This window comes from Molothrus ater, chromosome 15, assembly GCF_012460135.2.
Source record: "Molothrus ater isolate BHLD 08-10-18 breed brown headed cowbird chromosome 15, BPBGC_Mater_1.1, whole genome shotgun sequence".
NCBI classification, from domain to species: Eukaryota; Metazoa; Chordata; class Aves; order Passeriformes; family Icteridae; genus Molothrus; species Molothrus ater.
The window spans coordinates 490,806-506,427 of NC_050492.2; the positions used below are offsets into that span (position 1 = coordinate 490,806).

The 15,622-nt window shown below is 42.4% G+C and overlaps 1 long non-coding RNA gene across 1 annotated transcript in view; it reads left to right on the plus strand.

Annotated features, from left to right (window-relative positions):
* LOC118692210 (uncharacterized) overlaps nt 1-15,622 on the plus strand; it is a 111,047-nt gene extending 95,425 nt beyond the window's left edge. Inside the window, exon 11 of the long non-coding RNA XR_004981124.1 lies at nt 14,679-15,622. This is a non-coding gene — a long non-coding RNA (uncharacterized LOC118692210). The remainder of the gene's footprint in view (nt 1-14,678) is intronic.

Consider the following 15,622-nt stretch of genomic DNA (forward strand, 5'->3'; position numbering starts at 1 on the left):
TGTGACGCGGCCCCGAGCAGCGGAGCTGTGGGATCGCCCCCCTCGATCCTACCTTGCTCCCTCATGTGTGACCCGCAGCAGCTCGGGGCTTTAATGGGTTGACGTGACTGTATGAAGAGGGAGCAATAGAGAACATGGAAGTGAAACAGGTCCGAAATGCTCAGGAGCAAATTTCGGCATCCCTGGGAAACTCAGCAGTGGCTGTTGGCTCTGGCCGGCTTTTGCCGTGCCTGGGCTCGTAGCCCCGGGCGAGCAGCCTGAGCTCCATCTGCATATATCCACTTGGTGAGGGGATCTTACAGCCACACCGAATTAATGTGGGAAGTAATTTCAGATGTATGGGTAGAACACGGTATTAAGTTTACTGCACTCACCTATTGATGTTATGTTCTGTTCTAAGCACTTTGATAAATAGTTTTTTAAAAAAAGCTCCTACTTTGTCATTTTTCTCAAATTGAGACTTTTGGTGCTTCACTTTATAAATGAAAGTGTAATTTTTGGTCTTACCTTCTCTTAATGCTGATCTTGCTGAACTCTACACATTAGGCTGTTAGCTCAATTTTTGTGTCTTAAAATACTATTCCTTTTAGTTCTTTCCAAAAATTGATGAGTTTTGTAGCATCTTTCACCTGCAGTTCTAACAAATGTTTATGAACAAGGCACAATAGGTAAAGAATTCTTGCTTGCATCTCTGAAATGATTCTGTGCTGGCTGTATAGGGGATAAATGGATGGTTGGTTGAATAGAAACAGGATTTCAGTGGCATTCCAGTATTCACTTTCTTTCCTGGGTGTTTCCTGGGCAGGGATGTAAAGTACAGCTAGGCCAAGTGAGGGTCGGCAGTGCCAGTGGTTACTTGCTGTGCATCATTTTCAGGAGGATCATGTGGACAGTGAACTGGGTTTTTGATGAGACTGAGCACTGCAGCAGTGTTTGGGTTCCCCCTGGCCATGGGCAGGATTGCTCCATGTCTCAGCCCCAGCGCTGGCAGAGAGGTGCTTTGGGGCTGGGTCTGTGGGTTGAGGCTGTGCTCCAGGGTTCAGCATTTCAGGGGACAGCAGGTGAGCAGTGCTGGAGGAGGGGATGGTCAGCAGGGACATGGGAAGAGCCAGCATTCCCTGCCAGAGGAGAATCTGGTGGAATACAAGGGCTGGAGAGGGACCTCTGGACAGGAGTGTCGCAGTAGGTAAGAGGGAAGGTATGCAGTTGAACAAAGACCAGAGCCTGGAGCCAGGAGCCAGAATGGGATGGGAGGTCCTGGGGAGGAAGAGGGGGTGAGGTCCAGAGAAACTTGCCTGGGCTGCCCAGTGACCAAGGACCCAGTGATGGGAGGCACCAAGTGAAGCGGCACAACAGGCACTGCCTGGAAACCAGAAAGCAGAGGTGCCAGTAGCAATGAAAAATCAAGTGGCATTACTACAACGAGAAAGTATTATAAATTGGAACTTTCCTTCTTTCCCTTTTATATAGTGAAATAAGTGATGTTTTTGTTTTTCAGATAAAGCTCAGTGCTGTATACAGCTAGTGTGGAGTTATGCACAGTAATAGAGATAAAAACCTGCAGTGGAGCTGTGTTTATAACACGTGCTTCATGGCCCAGGCAGCAGCACTTACACATAAGCACATCACAAAGAAATCTAATTGGCATTGGCAGAGGGTACTGGTGTGCAAGATGTTGAGTGCCTAAGACCCTCACTCATATTTGTGAGCATATACTTCATCTTAAGAGCAGATCAAACCCACAGGTGTGATTGTTCCTATGCTTAAAATCAAATGTGTTTAAAGGCTCAGCTGAATCAGGATGAGGGTGCTCAGCGTTTGCTGGCTCAAGGCTTGAAAGTTTTGATAAAATAGTGAGAAGGATTTTCCCTGGGACATCTGTTTCAGCCTCTTAGCCCAATTTAAAAATGTTATCCAATACTACCATAACTTCCTTTATTAATTGAAAGGGATGGGGATATACCAGCTGTAGCCAAGCCAGCAGAGATTTGGGTGGCTAAGCAACAGAAAAGACATCATATTGAGTGAGCCAAAATTCAGTCTCAAAGTCATTTACTTTAACCAGTGACAATACATTTAGACTCTAGTGTTTCAATTTGATTGATGGTTTAATATCATATATAATCTTTTTAATGAAGGAACCCATTTAAATATGTTAACATTTGCACTAGTAGTCTCCCATGTACATAACTGCATTTAATCATTACTCTGATTGTTTTTGTGGTTGTGTAATTTGCATCAGCAAAATAACTATGTCAAAGCTGTGTTATATTAACAAAAGCTACAGTTGCTTCTCTTTTATACATGCTTCTTACTGTTCATGTATAAAAATGGCAGCAATCCCAGTCCCAAGTATATTGCTAAATGTATAGTTATCACTATGTGTGCTGTCAATTAACAAACGAAAAAATTAATGAGCTTAGTGTCTTTTCTAATTCCACTTTGTTTAAAGCCTCATTGTGATTCGTTATCATGTGAACTGAGTAATTTAATTTTAAGACTTTTAATGTTAAAATACATCATCATTAGTGATCTATCGGAAGATTTCACGGTCTTAATAGTGGCGCTAAATCAAATTGGGAATCCCCTCTTAATCATCCAAGCTGTGCTGCAGTTGGCAGCAGCAGTTTTGGGCTGCGGAGAAGTTCCGAGCGCGCTTTGTACCAGCCCGGGGAGGAGCACAAAGCTCCGCACGGCCGCGCGAGGTGTCGGCGCCGCAGGGCCCCGGGCGAGGCAGCTGCTCCGTGTCTGCTTTTGTTTATCCCTTGCTGGTTTGTGTAGCCTTTAGGCCAGCACATGAAACAATCGCTTCTACAGGGTCAGCTGCTGGTCAGAAGCAAAGCAAGAAAAGGCTTTGCCTTAAAACGCCTCAGCCATCATTTCAGCGCAGCTGGCACCTGCTACTGGTGCGCAGCGGGAGGGTTAGGGGTCAAAGAGGCAGTTGTTCTAAACTCAGTGATGGCTTAAAGGGACTTGTAGATTAATCTGCTTTATTAACTTCTGTATATTAGATAACTATTGCAGTGAATGACAGTCCGTCTTTCTGAATAAGTCCCTTCACCTCATTCTCTTTTAAATTGGCTTTTGAGTAATGAATATTAAATAGAATACATTTCAGGGTAATTAAGTGGAAACATTAGGATGATGTTGTTTTACAATCATATCTATAAGTTTCTTGTGTATTTATCTTGCAATATTACTATTCATTGCTTTTTGCTAGCAGAACAAAAAGCATAAATGTTTCAATTAAACGAGAGAAATTGGCTGTGTTTCTCACTAAACTCGTGTCTTTGTGCTGCATAAGTATTTTCAAAAAGCAAATAAGTTTAGGGAGAAGTATAAAAATGTTTTATTCCTTGTTTACTCCCTGCAATGTAATACTTTACTTGGAAATGTTCAATTTTTGCTGGCTGTGGTTCTGTTATGGTAATAAACACTAAGAGGTGCTGGTTTGGGGAAGGTCAAAAAATATCACTGCTCCATAGAATCTAACTAGTGATATGAATAGCACCAATAATTTTGTAAAGTTCACATTATAATTCAAAATCCAGTTAGAAGTGATGCTTGCAGTCTGGAAAGAAAGCAATATCTTTGCAAAATGGATAGGGAAAGGTAACAATCCATTCTGTGATCTGCTACTGGCAGATTTGCCACGTGAGTGATGAAACTCGCTCTCTGCGAATGAACTCCCTCCTCCATCTGGAAAAAAAAAAAAGTAAATTTGAAATTCTAGAATAGCTGCAGCTTACAAGGATGTTAATTGCTGTTGGATCTGAAGGCAGCAGCTGAGATGGTGCTAGTGTGGAGGTCCAGGGTTGGATGAGGCAGTTCCTGGGCATTCTGACTGGGAGTTAGAGCAGAGATGTGCAGGTGAGGGGGCTGGTTTGTGCCCAAAACTCTGTAAGTGACTGGCAGACACTAAATATGTGTCCCACTTAACCTTGGCAGATGTCTGATTTTCAGGACTCTGGAACTGAACCTCAAAATACACATTTTTCATGGGCTAATGCTGTTGGTTTTGTCTGTTTGTGATCCTGAGAGATATTTGTGTGCTCAAGATGTCTTCTGAAGTCATGACCTCCAGCTGGGTTTTATTCCTTTGGTGCATACTCATTTGGAGTTTTTACTGAGAATTGAGATTCTTGAGTATTTGCATGTCTCCAGGAAGCTTCACAGCTTTAAAATAAAATACAGTTTAAAAAAAAAACCAATGTCACAATGGTTTGATGAGACCTGAGAATGCTGTTATCTTCTCTCAGCTTAGCCCAGCATTGTCTAGGTAAGCTGAGTTTAACTTGAAGAAATCCTCCCTGTGCTTTGCTGGGCACATCAAATGAGAGATTTGAGTGTCTGGAAGAGCACCACACACAAAGGGCTGCAGCAACATGGGCTTTGACCTCTCAGTAGAACCATGTTTCTGAATTCATAAGTCGTTTTCCTTTAAAAAAAAAGAAATATAAAAAATTAAAAATGAAGTGTGTGCAACCATTCTTTAAAATCTTTTTAGCATGACAAGTAAAGTAATCTTCCATTGATACTTAAAAGTCCATCTGCAGAAATTCAGGCAGAATGTTAGAGAGATGCAATATCTATTGAAATGCTGAGTGTCAAACTGCCAGGGTAATGTATTTAGTATGAAATATAATATTCAGTGCATTTTGTTTTGATGACTGCATGAAACAGCCGTGTGCTCTTAGCCTTTGTTGTTGTTGTTGTGAAAGATGATATTCACTGCCAAGTGTTGGTGGCTGCTCAGGACACAGGAGCAATCTGCTTATTACCAGCTTTATCATCTGTCTTTGTGTTTATTTGCAAAAGCTTTGGTTACAGTTCAGTTCATCAGGATAACAAAAACACTTTTAATTGTTTCACAGAAGAAATTAGAATCTACTTATGAACAGTTTGAAAACAGAAGAGGCTTGCAATCTGTTAGGCAATGGGTAATTAATACTCATTTTAGGCTTTTTAAGTTGTGTACTGGTCCAGTGCTCTGCTGGAGCCAGCAGAGGGGTCACTGTGCCCTTCAGACCATCCTGGCACAGTGGTCACAGCCCAGCTGCTGCCTTTCCACCACTCTCATTTCCTTCAAGGGGTGGTTTAAAGCCCACCCTGCCTCTTGTCCCTGCTAATCATCTCCATATCAATTGATATGGGTAAAATAATTACCCCTGTTCTAATTGTGTCTGGTTATTGTTGCTGTGTGGGGGCAGCCTCTGGCTCTCCTCCTGGCATGTGTCCATGGAGCTGAGCCCACTCTGAGCCTGCTCTGAGCTCACCCTGAGCCTGCTCTGAGCCCAGCCTGAGCCCACCCTAAGCTCACCCTGAGCCCCACCCTGAGCCCTTACTGGAAGGTGTTGGTGTGGGTGAAATTGATGTTCTGTCCTCCCAAGAGGATTAAATAATGTGTAACTCATCACTGGGGTAGAGATGCTTGCAGGAGACCCCAGCTCCATCCTGTGTCATCTCTCAGACAAGAGGGCTGGCTGTACAGGACAGAGAGAGGCTCTCACTATGGGGACTGTGAAAGATGCTTAAGGATCCTCAAAGATTAGCCTGTGCTAGAAAGCCCTGAACCTGTCTGCTTTTTCATGTGCTGCTAAAAGCAGAGAGGAATGGGTATTAATTTTTTTTTTTTTTGTGAGGTTTTGAAAGGGCTCAGCCCTCTGGTACATCAGACCATCCTGAAATTTCTGTTACAAATTATGGCAGGTTGTGCATTCCACAGGTCTCAGTTATCACAGTCCTGTCATCATTAAAAACAGCTGTAGCATCATATAGTTACAGCCACTTGTTTAGAAATAGCTGAATCTTAAATAAGCAGCTTAGATTAATATAAAATGACAGTCTAGTAGCTGTAACTTAAAATCTCTGCATGCTACCAGCTAAAAAATGCAGATTAAGGATTGATGTCGCAATCTTCAATTATTCCAGCCTAAGGTGGAATAACTTGCTGTCTAACAGGGAGCACAGATGGATAGGCAGGAAGAAGCTGTGCAGATACATGAGTTTGTAAACATCTGTCAGCTACAGCAGGTACCCAAATACAAAATCTTGCACTTCAGGCAGCGCATGAGCATGTGACATTCAACAGAGGGTTTACATGAAATTCAGCACAGACAGGAGCAAGTCAACACACTCTGGAAGGTAATAATTAATGAAATATATCCTTCAGAAGGAGGAGGGATTTCATTCATCAGGCATTGTCAGTACTGCTGCTGTTAACTGTTCTGCTCCCAGAATATGATGTAGCCAGCCCTTAGACCAAGCAAAATTGCTCCACCCTGTGAGACTCAGTGCTTTCCTATTGGGGCAGTCTACACTGGCCAGCTGGCATCACTTCTGCAGCTCTGGTGGGTGTCAGCCTCCCCAGGAGCACGGTGTCCCCTGACAGAGGTGGACCCAGTTCTGATGAGTGAGACTGGATGTGTGATAGTCCTTCTTGGAAAAAATTCAGATGCAACTGCAATTTGAAAATAACATACTCTGTCATGTAGGAATGGGGTCTCAGACAATGACTGTTGGAAAACCTGCTGGGGCAGGGCAGAGCTGTGTTGTGAACAGCTCAGGTGCAGGCTGTAGCTGCTGCCCCTGCCCAGCAGTGCTGTGGTGACTCCGTGGCATAGCACAAACCTCTGCTTTGTAATCCCATCAGTGCCCTGGAAGGCTAAGGGCTGCTGGCTAAAGGTAGGGAATTAGGAGGGGAAGCTTTGGAAGGAGCTCTTTGCACTCCTGCTCTGGGTTATTGTGCTATTAACATAAGAACCAGACCACAATGGCTCTGGTGCACATGGCAGGGGCTAAACCTGTCCTGAGGGTGTCCTGAGAGTGTGCTTATGCTCATGTTTATATACAAAGTCAGCTCTGACCTAAGTTCACACACTCTTATTTTAGGACTATTTCTGCTGGCTCATTTTAGGACTATTTCTGCTGCAGACTTGGATCTGCTTTAAGTGAATTCCCACACTCAGCTCTTTGGCCAGTTCTGAAGATCTCTTGGGAAATGCAGAGCTCCACATTCCTGTAGCTGCTCCTTTTTCACATCACCCTTTTGGACACTGGGAGAATGGGAGTCTCCCAGCAGGATGTAAAACTGATGGGAATACCCTGTGAGAGACACACTTGGAGAATATTTCAGTCCATCAGCTGCTGGCACATTCTAGTTTATGGTGTGCAGTGTGTCTCCCAGATGCCCTGTCCTGGCACCAGGATTGGGTTTTTTCTCAGCCATTTGCACGTTATTCTCATAAAAGTAGGCGAAAAGGGCAGTGCCTGCTGAACTGTTGCAACAGAGGTACAGAACTGGGTCCCTCACACTTTTTAGGTTCAACTGTTGAATCCTAAAATTTTAGTTACTACTGTTTATTTAAATATATATACTGGAAGTGTGCATAAAGAGGGTGAAATGCTACATACTCTGAAGAGAATCTGGAGGAATCTGGTCTGTGGGGGGAGGAACGCCAGGCTTGGCCCGAGGGCAGGTGGAAGGCTTTGGAAAGGGCTCTGGATCCCTTGCCTGGGCTCACGGACTGCCCGTGTTTCCTGCCTGATGCCTCTTCTGCCTCCCCCTCCCTCCCTCCTGCCACAACTCTTCCCTTCTTCCTGTACATGTCCTGGAAATTGGCAACAGGATGGGAGGGATTGGGGAGGGAAAAGGAAGGAAATATGAAAGTCACAAGGGAGGGGAGCTGCAGTGTCACCAACCTTCCGTGCTGCTCTGGACAGCTTGATAATATTCTGTCTTGGACTAATGTGGTTTCATCATGCGAGGGGAAAGGCACGTGGTTCTTAAACTCTTATATATTACAAAGCTCAGCTGATGTGCTGTTTCTGACAGTTAAATATTTTTAGTTCAGGAATAATGGGTTTATTCTTGCTTTCAAGGTAAATAAAGGCTTTATTTTCTGCATTTCATCTGGAAATTTTAGCTTTGAACATGAAAAATATCAATATGAAAGCCAAACTTTCTAGTAAATAAATATTTTTAAAAACAGATTAAAATTTAAGGTATTTAATAATCCTGGAGTATTGAAATCTTCCTAGTGTTATTAGTAAATTATGATCTGTTTACTGATAGAGGAAAAATTGATGATGAAAGAACTAAGAATTCCAAAGGACATTTAAATTAGTCAGATCTTAAATTAAGAGCAAACTCTCCAAAGCTGGAGCTTTAAAAACCAACCAAATTTTATATGCTAAACAATGAAAAAAAAAGGTGATTTTTCAGATCTGAATGGAAACAATGAATGCTATTAGCAGACAAGTATTTTGTTAAAATCTGTGCATGTTCCCTTCTAAATCCTTTGTAAAGAAGTACTCGTAGTGCCTTCTCTGGTGTTACTGTAATGGTTTTTTTGCCAAAATGTGATTTTTTGCAGCAAAGGATCCATCCAAACATATAGCAAAGAGAAGTGAGTTACAGGACTTGCAGTGATGCAAATGTTCTGTTGATAACCTGGCACAGCAAAGCAGCCTTTGCAATGGAAGGGCAGCTTCTCTTCCATCTTCCTTGCTTTATAACTTTAAAAATGCTTCTGTCCCAACAACTGGCTTTGTTACAAGCTGTGAAGATGAAAACCTTGCAAGGAATGAATTATAAGGAGTCATAATTATTCTTCATGTTTGGAAAACAAGCCCCTATTGGTGCTTGTGCAGAGGTTTGGAATAGTTTTCTCTGGTTCCAAAGCAGAATGGAACAGTTTTTGTCCTCTGAGTAATGGAGCACAGTTGGTGTGATGCATAACTGTGAAATCAAGTGAAGAACTGGCCCTTCCCATGCCAGACCATGTGTTCCTAACCTGGATGCTGAAATGATTTGTGGATCTCTGTGTTCCAGGTGATTTGTAGTGCTAGGATTCATCCTTTTCATTTAGTGAAACATGCTGTTTGACTTTGCCTTGGCCAGTTATTACAGGCTAGTTTGCTGTGTGGCAGCTCTCTGGAGACCCCGCTCCCAGCTGCTCATTGGCCTACAAGAAAGGATTTAATGATTTTCTACTTCCTCTGTGTTTGGTTTTAGGGTGTGGATATTTTATAAATGTGAGTCAAACTATTTACTGGTGACATTTTACAAATTTTCTCTCTGTTTAATCTCTAAGTAATGTTTTTAGGTTTGTATATGTTGTGGCCTTTGGCGTTTGGGACTATCTCAGAGCATTTTATCTTTAAATGGATTCCATCGTTATTTTGTAATTTCTTTGTACAAGAATGGTGCCAATCACTAAGATAAGTCTTATCCTTCCCAGCTAGACACACCAGAGGTACAGGAGTAGAGCTGAACAAGCAGAGGGCTCAGAGTCAGAGCTTTGTGGGGCTCTAGGGCAAAGTGAATTGTGCAGCTTCTGCTTAGGTGCCAACAGAACCTAAGTGTGTGAGCTGCTAGATCTCAGTGCTTTATAGAGCTGAGAAGTGGCTGTATCCCTGCTATAGAGCTCTGTAAAGCAAGTCAGAGAATAAAATCAAATGTCTAAACTCTGAGGCTGGGTGTGTAACTATGGTGGAAAGGGTACAGGTTTAAAGACCTTTTGCTATAATCACAATTGCCTTGGTTGAAATAGGGAGTGTTCCTCTCCAGTCCTGGCAGTGTCCTACACAGAGAAAGCTGGATGTGAGAGAACCAGAATCTTGAAGAGCAGCCTGGGTTTTGTCTCAAACTTGGACAGATTGCTGAGCACACGTGTTGCTCTCTGAAAATAGTGTGACAATGGGGAAAATCCTGGAGGGAGCTTCAAAGCCTGTACCTCAATTAACTCTGCTCTAAATGTCAGTTCACACTTCAGGTTTTATTCAACTTTGGCTTTAGAGATGAGCTTTGGCAATATTTTTTTCTAACTTTCTTCAGCTGGTAGTTTTGGTTATAGAAATATTTGTTTGGAAGAAGGACTTTTGTAATTCCAAGTTCATACAGGAAACATCAGTGATTTCATCAGGATTAGTAAAGGTTTCATGCATTTTTCCTTCTCAGCACATCACACAGCTTAACACAGCATCCATGTTCATGTAAACTGTCTGAATTTTCTTTCAGGTGATGTCAGTCCTAATGAACACCATCATCTTTGGACACTGAAGAAACCAATGGCCTGTGTCAAGACTGTTGCTTAGACTCACACTTCTTAATGAGAAAGTGAATGTTTAGGAAATTCCACCCGATCACATGCCAAAATAGTAAAAATAATTCCTACACATAGAACAGAGCTGCCTGTTGCACTTTCAGTTGCCATCTCTGTCCCTGGTCCTTGCTCCATTATGCTCATGTTAGGAATGAAGAGTGGATTTCAGCCCATGCACTCTGTAAGCCTCTTACAGATCGTTCCCAGAGGTTGAGTGGTTCATTTTGATGAAAAATCCTCTCAAACTTTTACCCCAACCTTTACACCCAACCTCCGATCATGCAAGGATATAATTAACCTTTTCCTAATAAACTTTGTTTTCATATTTCCAGAATTAGGCAGAAGATATGCAAGCTCATCAGTCTTTTAGATAGAAAGATAAAACAACAACACCATGCAAATCACATCAGAAAAATTGCTTCCTAGAAAAATAGTTAACCAGTTGCTTTCTCTGAATGGTTTTCCAGGAGCAACTGGCTTTGGGGGGGATTATCTGAGTGCTCACACTTAACTACTGGCATTGATTGCAGTTTGGGTTGTGTGCATCTGTGGCAGACTCTGTAAACCAGGAAATAGGCTGCAATTCGCCCTTTCAATAAAATCCGAAGCTGTGAATTTGGATATGCCCATCATGTTTCCCTGGTGACTTCCTAGCAATGCAATATGTGGGATGGGAGCCCTCTGAGGGAAAGCCTGTGCCTTGTTCCAAAGGTGTGCATTTTTTGTGTGGCAAGGGGTTGTTTCTGAGAATATTGACCTGTTGTCTGTGCCTTTCTGCAGAGCTGGCTCTAACTTTATTCTGAATTGCTTTATCTCCTGGGCAGTCACAAGCCTCAGTGTATTACTGCTTTGGAGAATGAATTGTCTATACAATAAGAGGGCGCTGGAAAAAAAATCAGACACTAAGATTAGCAGCAACTGCATACATTAAAATTCAGACTGAAATCCCAGCCATGGAAGGAAACTAATAGAAGAAGAAAATATATCAAGAAGAGAAGCGCTGTCTCATCATTCACCTGTGCTGAAGGATCCAATTTTAGCCATATCTAACAGCAATGTCATTCATCTTCTTGGTGTGTTACTGTGATTTAAATCCAAGCTCTATAAGAGAGAGCAGTTCTTTTAAAATGATTGAGAGGGAATAAGGGTAAATTCAGTGTTTAGGAAAACTTTATGACATCACAATATTATACTTTACAGATGGAAGCAATATTTTCTACTTTGGAAGGAAAACTAATCATTTTCTATCTGCTCTGAGTCACTGCCTCATTATAAAAGTGGGATATAAGTAGTTTTCTGCACTCCCAATCTTGTTCAAGACGACACTTTTGTTTATATAATGCTTCTGATTTATAGTGCTTAAGGATTAGTCTGACTACATATTAATTATATGGTTTTGATGCTTCAATATAGGAAGAAATTAAATATTTCACTTGAAGATAAAACCATGGAGCTGTAAATCATAAAGAATAAATTTGTGACTGTCAGAATATTCTTTTTACTGAAATTAGACTAGTTCTAATGATTATGTGTTTTGCTTAGCAGACATGGATATGTATAAGCACCTTTACTTAGGAACAAGTCTTGTATTTCTTTTGGAAGAGTGACGAACAGGAAATAGGATTTGCAATATTTGTATTGCCCTTTTTGCATCAAGGTTATTTATTTCATGTTGAGAAAATGTAGGAGATGTTCTTACATATAACTGTAAAAGTCATCTTTTCTTGGCTCATTCCAGTGCACTGCTGATTTATTTATTGGGAATGGGTTCCTTTACTTCCTTTACTGTCTCTACAGTTCTTGGGAAATAGCAAGCATGCAAGTTACCAGGTCTTACTGCTCGTTCCAGTACTGCTCTTTTGTTTTAATGAGATCTTCTTTGCCCATAATTGATTTCAAAGGGAAGGCATCATGTTTACTGGGGGCTCAGAAAAATTGGGATTGACACATGCCTGCACCAATAGGGTTAATTATCCAAAATGGAATCATACTCACAGTCCACCCTACAACAGCACTACTCTCTTGAGGCAGCAGGAGCTCAGTATGGACTGGCATGTTTAGAAAGCCCAGGGCTCAGCACAGCTCCATGGTGTTGGCACATGGATGCCATGGGATGCTGTGATCAGGAAGGGCACACAGAGATGTAATTCTTTGCTGTTGCCTGGGGATGCTGTTAATGCTTTCCATTGTGGGGTTGAATGAAGTTCTTGGAATGCCTCTTTTCTAAAAATCACTTGTGGACACTGGCCAAGGTCTCAGGATTGTGACCTCCTCTAGTCTGGACTCTGCGCTGGTCACTGTTGTTGATGTTTGGGGTTTGGAGTTTGGTGTGGGTTTGGGGTTTGGGGTTTGGTGCAGGCAGGTCTTGCATCCTTCATGCCTGCTCCCAGGGGATGTTCAGAGTGGTTTGAGTGTTCCAGGACCCAGCTGTGATCAGCTGCTGCCTCTGCTCCCAGTGCAGGGGCAGCAAAGATGGTGACACAGGGTATTACTGGTGTGAGAGGAACTGTCCTGGGGCCATGAAATTTGCCAAGGAGACATTAAGCCAAAAACTCCCTCCACAACTGTGGAGTTGTCAGGGCTTAGCCTTAGTGTTACAGTTTTATTACATTTTCTTTCACCATCCCATATTTTTGCCTATGTACAGACAACTGTAATTTTGATGATAATGATGTGTGTTTAATTTGGGATTTGTTTAAGATTTAAACCAGTTTAAATCTTTTAAAGGTTTTTTTAAAAATCTGGCAAACAAATCCCAAACTTTTGTGCTTTCTGACGCTCTGTGTGACACCCTACAAGTTACATTAACTTCAAAAGTCTACTACATTTTGCATCCTAAAAGCTGATTCTCAGCCTGCCTTTAACAAGTTCTCTTGTTACACACCTGAAATTTGTGGAATACAGGTAATATTCCTCTGGAGTGCAATATCAGACTGCTCAGGAACCTTGCCAGGTACATGCACACAGGTTCATCAGAATGAACCTCTGAATAATTGTCTGTATAAGTGCATATCCCAGGGATGTGCTGATGCCCAGGGCCATGACTGAGGCTGTGACTGACACAGCCAATGTAATAAAGGCTGAACAGGGTTATTTGACTTGCTTGGCTGTGGTAGCAGGATGGTGGGCAGCTCTACAGTCCCCTCCTGTTTCATATTTCTAAGCTAAATCAACATTCTTGTGAGGTGCTAAAAAGTTCTGCTTTAAGTAGCCTATGACTGTGCCAGAATATGATGGGAAGAGAAATACAGGAAGTGATGCAGATGCCTGAGCTTCCCAAGAGCCCAGAGCAGATGGCCCAAACTGGCACCACCCTAAAAAGGCTTGAGAAGTACTCAAGGATGCTGCTGCCACCTCTCCAGGGTGAGTTGGAGCTGGTTAGGGGCCAACACCCACTGCTGGTCCCACTTCACCTCAGCCCTGGTGGCTGTTAGTTTTTCTGTGAAGCAGGAGGCTCATTTTAACTGCAAATGCTTAAAATTGAGCAGAAATCAATTTCCATTAGTAAGAAAATAAGCACAATCATTAAAAAATAGGACTAGGATAAAGAATAACTTTCTAATTGCATCCTGTACCTCCACACAAGCCCCAGCTCACCCCACTGCTCCAGACATCCCCATGCAGTGGAGGCAGGCAGGATTATTGCCTCTGATCTGGCAAAGAGACCTTTGCTGAGATCCCATCAGTTTGCAGGCACCTGTCCCCACAGTCCTGTGCAGGAAGGAGCCCTCAGGAGCTGTTTTGGGGAGACTTTATTAGCTTGGCTGTTGTGAGCCAGCAAAGCCTGACACAATCACAGCAAAGAGCATGGAGGCAACAGACAAAGAACATTTGAAAAACTCTAAATGTGGAGTGCAGACACATCTGGTACTTTAAATCGTTTCTGTGTGGGTTTTGGATTGGTTTGGTGTTTGGGTTTTGAAAAAATAGAATCATAGAATGGTTTGGGTTGGAAGGGACCTTAAAGATCAGCCAGTTCGAGCCCCGTTGCCGTGGGCAGGAACACCTGACCAAACCCACAGATTTGGGTTGGGACAAACAGCAGTCAAGGTGCTCATTCCAGGGGAGGAGTTCATGTCTGGGCTCTGAGGTGTCCTTCAGTCTCAGGTGATGTTAGCAGACAGATTTCACACCCCACCCCCCAGGTGGTGAGCTGCTGGGGGGTTTGTGTGTTTGTGCTGTGCCAGAGGGGCCTGGTCCCACCTTTCAGCAGCCAGGCTGGACTCTGGCATCCTTCGGAGGGGGGAAGGTGGGGCTGGCCTCCATGGCACATCCCAAGGAGCACTTTGCTGCAGGCTGGGGAGGAAGGACATTTCTCAGCCATGTGAGGTGGGAAAGCTTCTGGCTGCAGTCATTTCTCTGCTGGCTCTCAAATGTTTCACACGTTGCTATGCCCAGACTTACATGTCATAGAACTGGCTTTTGAGGATACCTGGTGATTCTGTTGGTGAGTCTTCCTCTGGTTTTCCCTCAATTTAAGACACATTATAGTTTCTATTTTTACCATCTCTCACAATGTATCTCCCACAGTAAGGTCTACTTTAACCAAATGTTTGGTGTCTGCTTTTCCAGGTCACTCAGAGCATGCTGGAGACATGTGGCCAAAGCTCTGCACTGCAAAGGGGCCTCCAATCCCAAGGTGTGGATATGATTTGACAAGGACTTTGGAAACGAAGAACTGACTGATAAACCCTCTTGGAAAGTGCCAGGACCCTGTTATATTGTTAGAGAGATTTTTTACTCTTGTGAAAACTATTTTCAAGATATTTTCTTCATTTTTCTATCTCTAGCCTAAATGTAAGGATTTATAATAGTGAAAACAATGGAAAACCAGCCTTACTTTGAAGAATGTTTTCAGCATTTCTTATCAAAATTTATAATCCTGTTGTTTTCGCTTTATGAAACAGTGTAAAAATAGTGTATAACTAGAGAAAAAAGGATATGTGTTCCTTCTGAATTTGTGTCAGTTCATGATTCTCAGTTCTGTACATAATAGTAAATAATATCTCATCAGTTCAAACCTCTAAGCTCACTCTAGAAGACACATTTGTTTGAAAATGAGATGAAAGCCAGTACAAACTTTATATGACACCTTTTCAAACTATTTTTCTGCAATATGTTCTATATTTCTTTGTAGCACAGGTGGTTAATGATAATGAGGACCACAAAGAAGACTGAAAACAAGCATTTTTAGGCTATAAGTATAGCAAGAAAATTGAATGTTGCACAGAGTGGAATAAGAGAGGATGGAGCATGACTTAGTGAAGTACTGATGTGTTATTTCACAAGAACACATTTTCCAGGTCTTTAGAATCAGGAAAAAAAGAACCACAGAAAAAATGGTGTTAAAACCCTTTACAAAGCATAAAGTTTATCCAAAACTGCAGAAAAAAAAAGAGACTTACACTGGGGAGCAGTGGGTGTCCTGTGCTGGGCAGGAGGGGCTCTGCTGGCTGGGGAGATGCAAAATGAATTGAAGGAAGACCTAATAAAAATCAGAACCTCTTAAACCATAA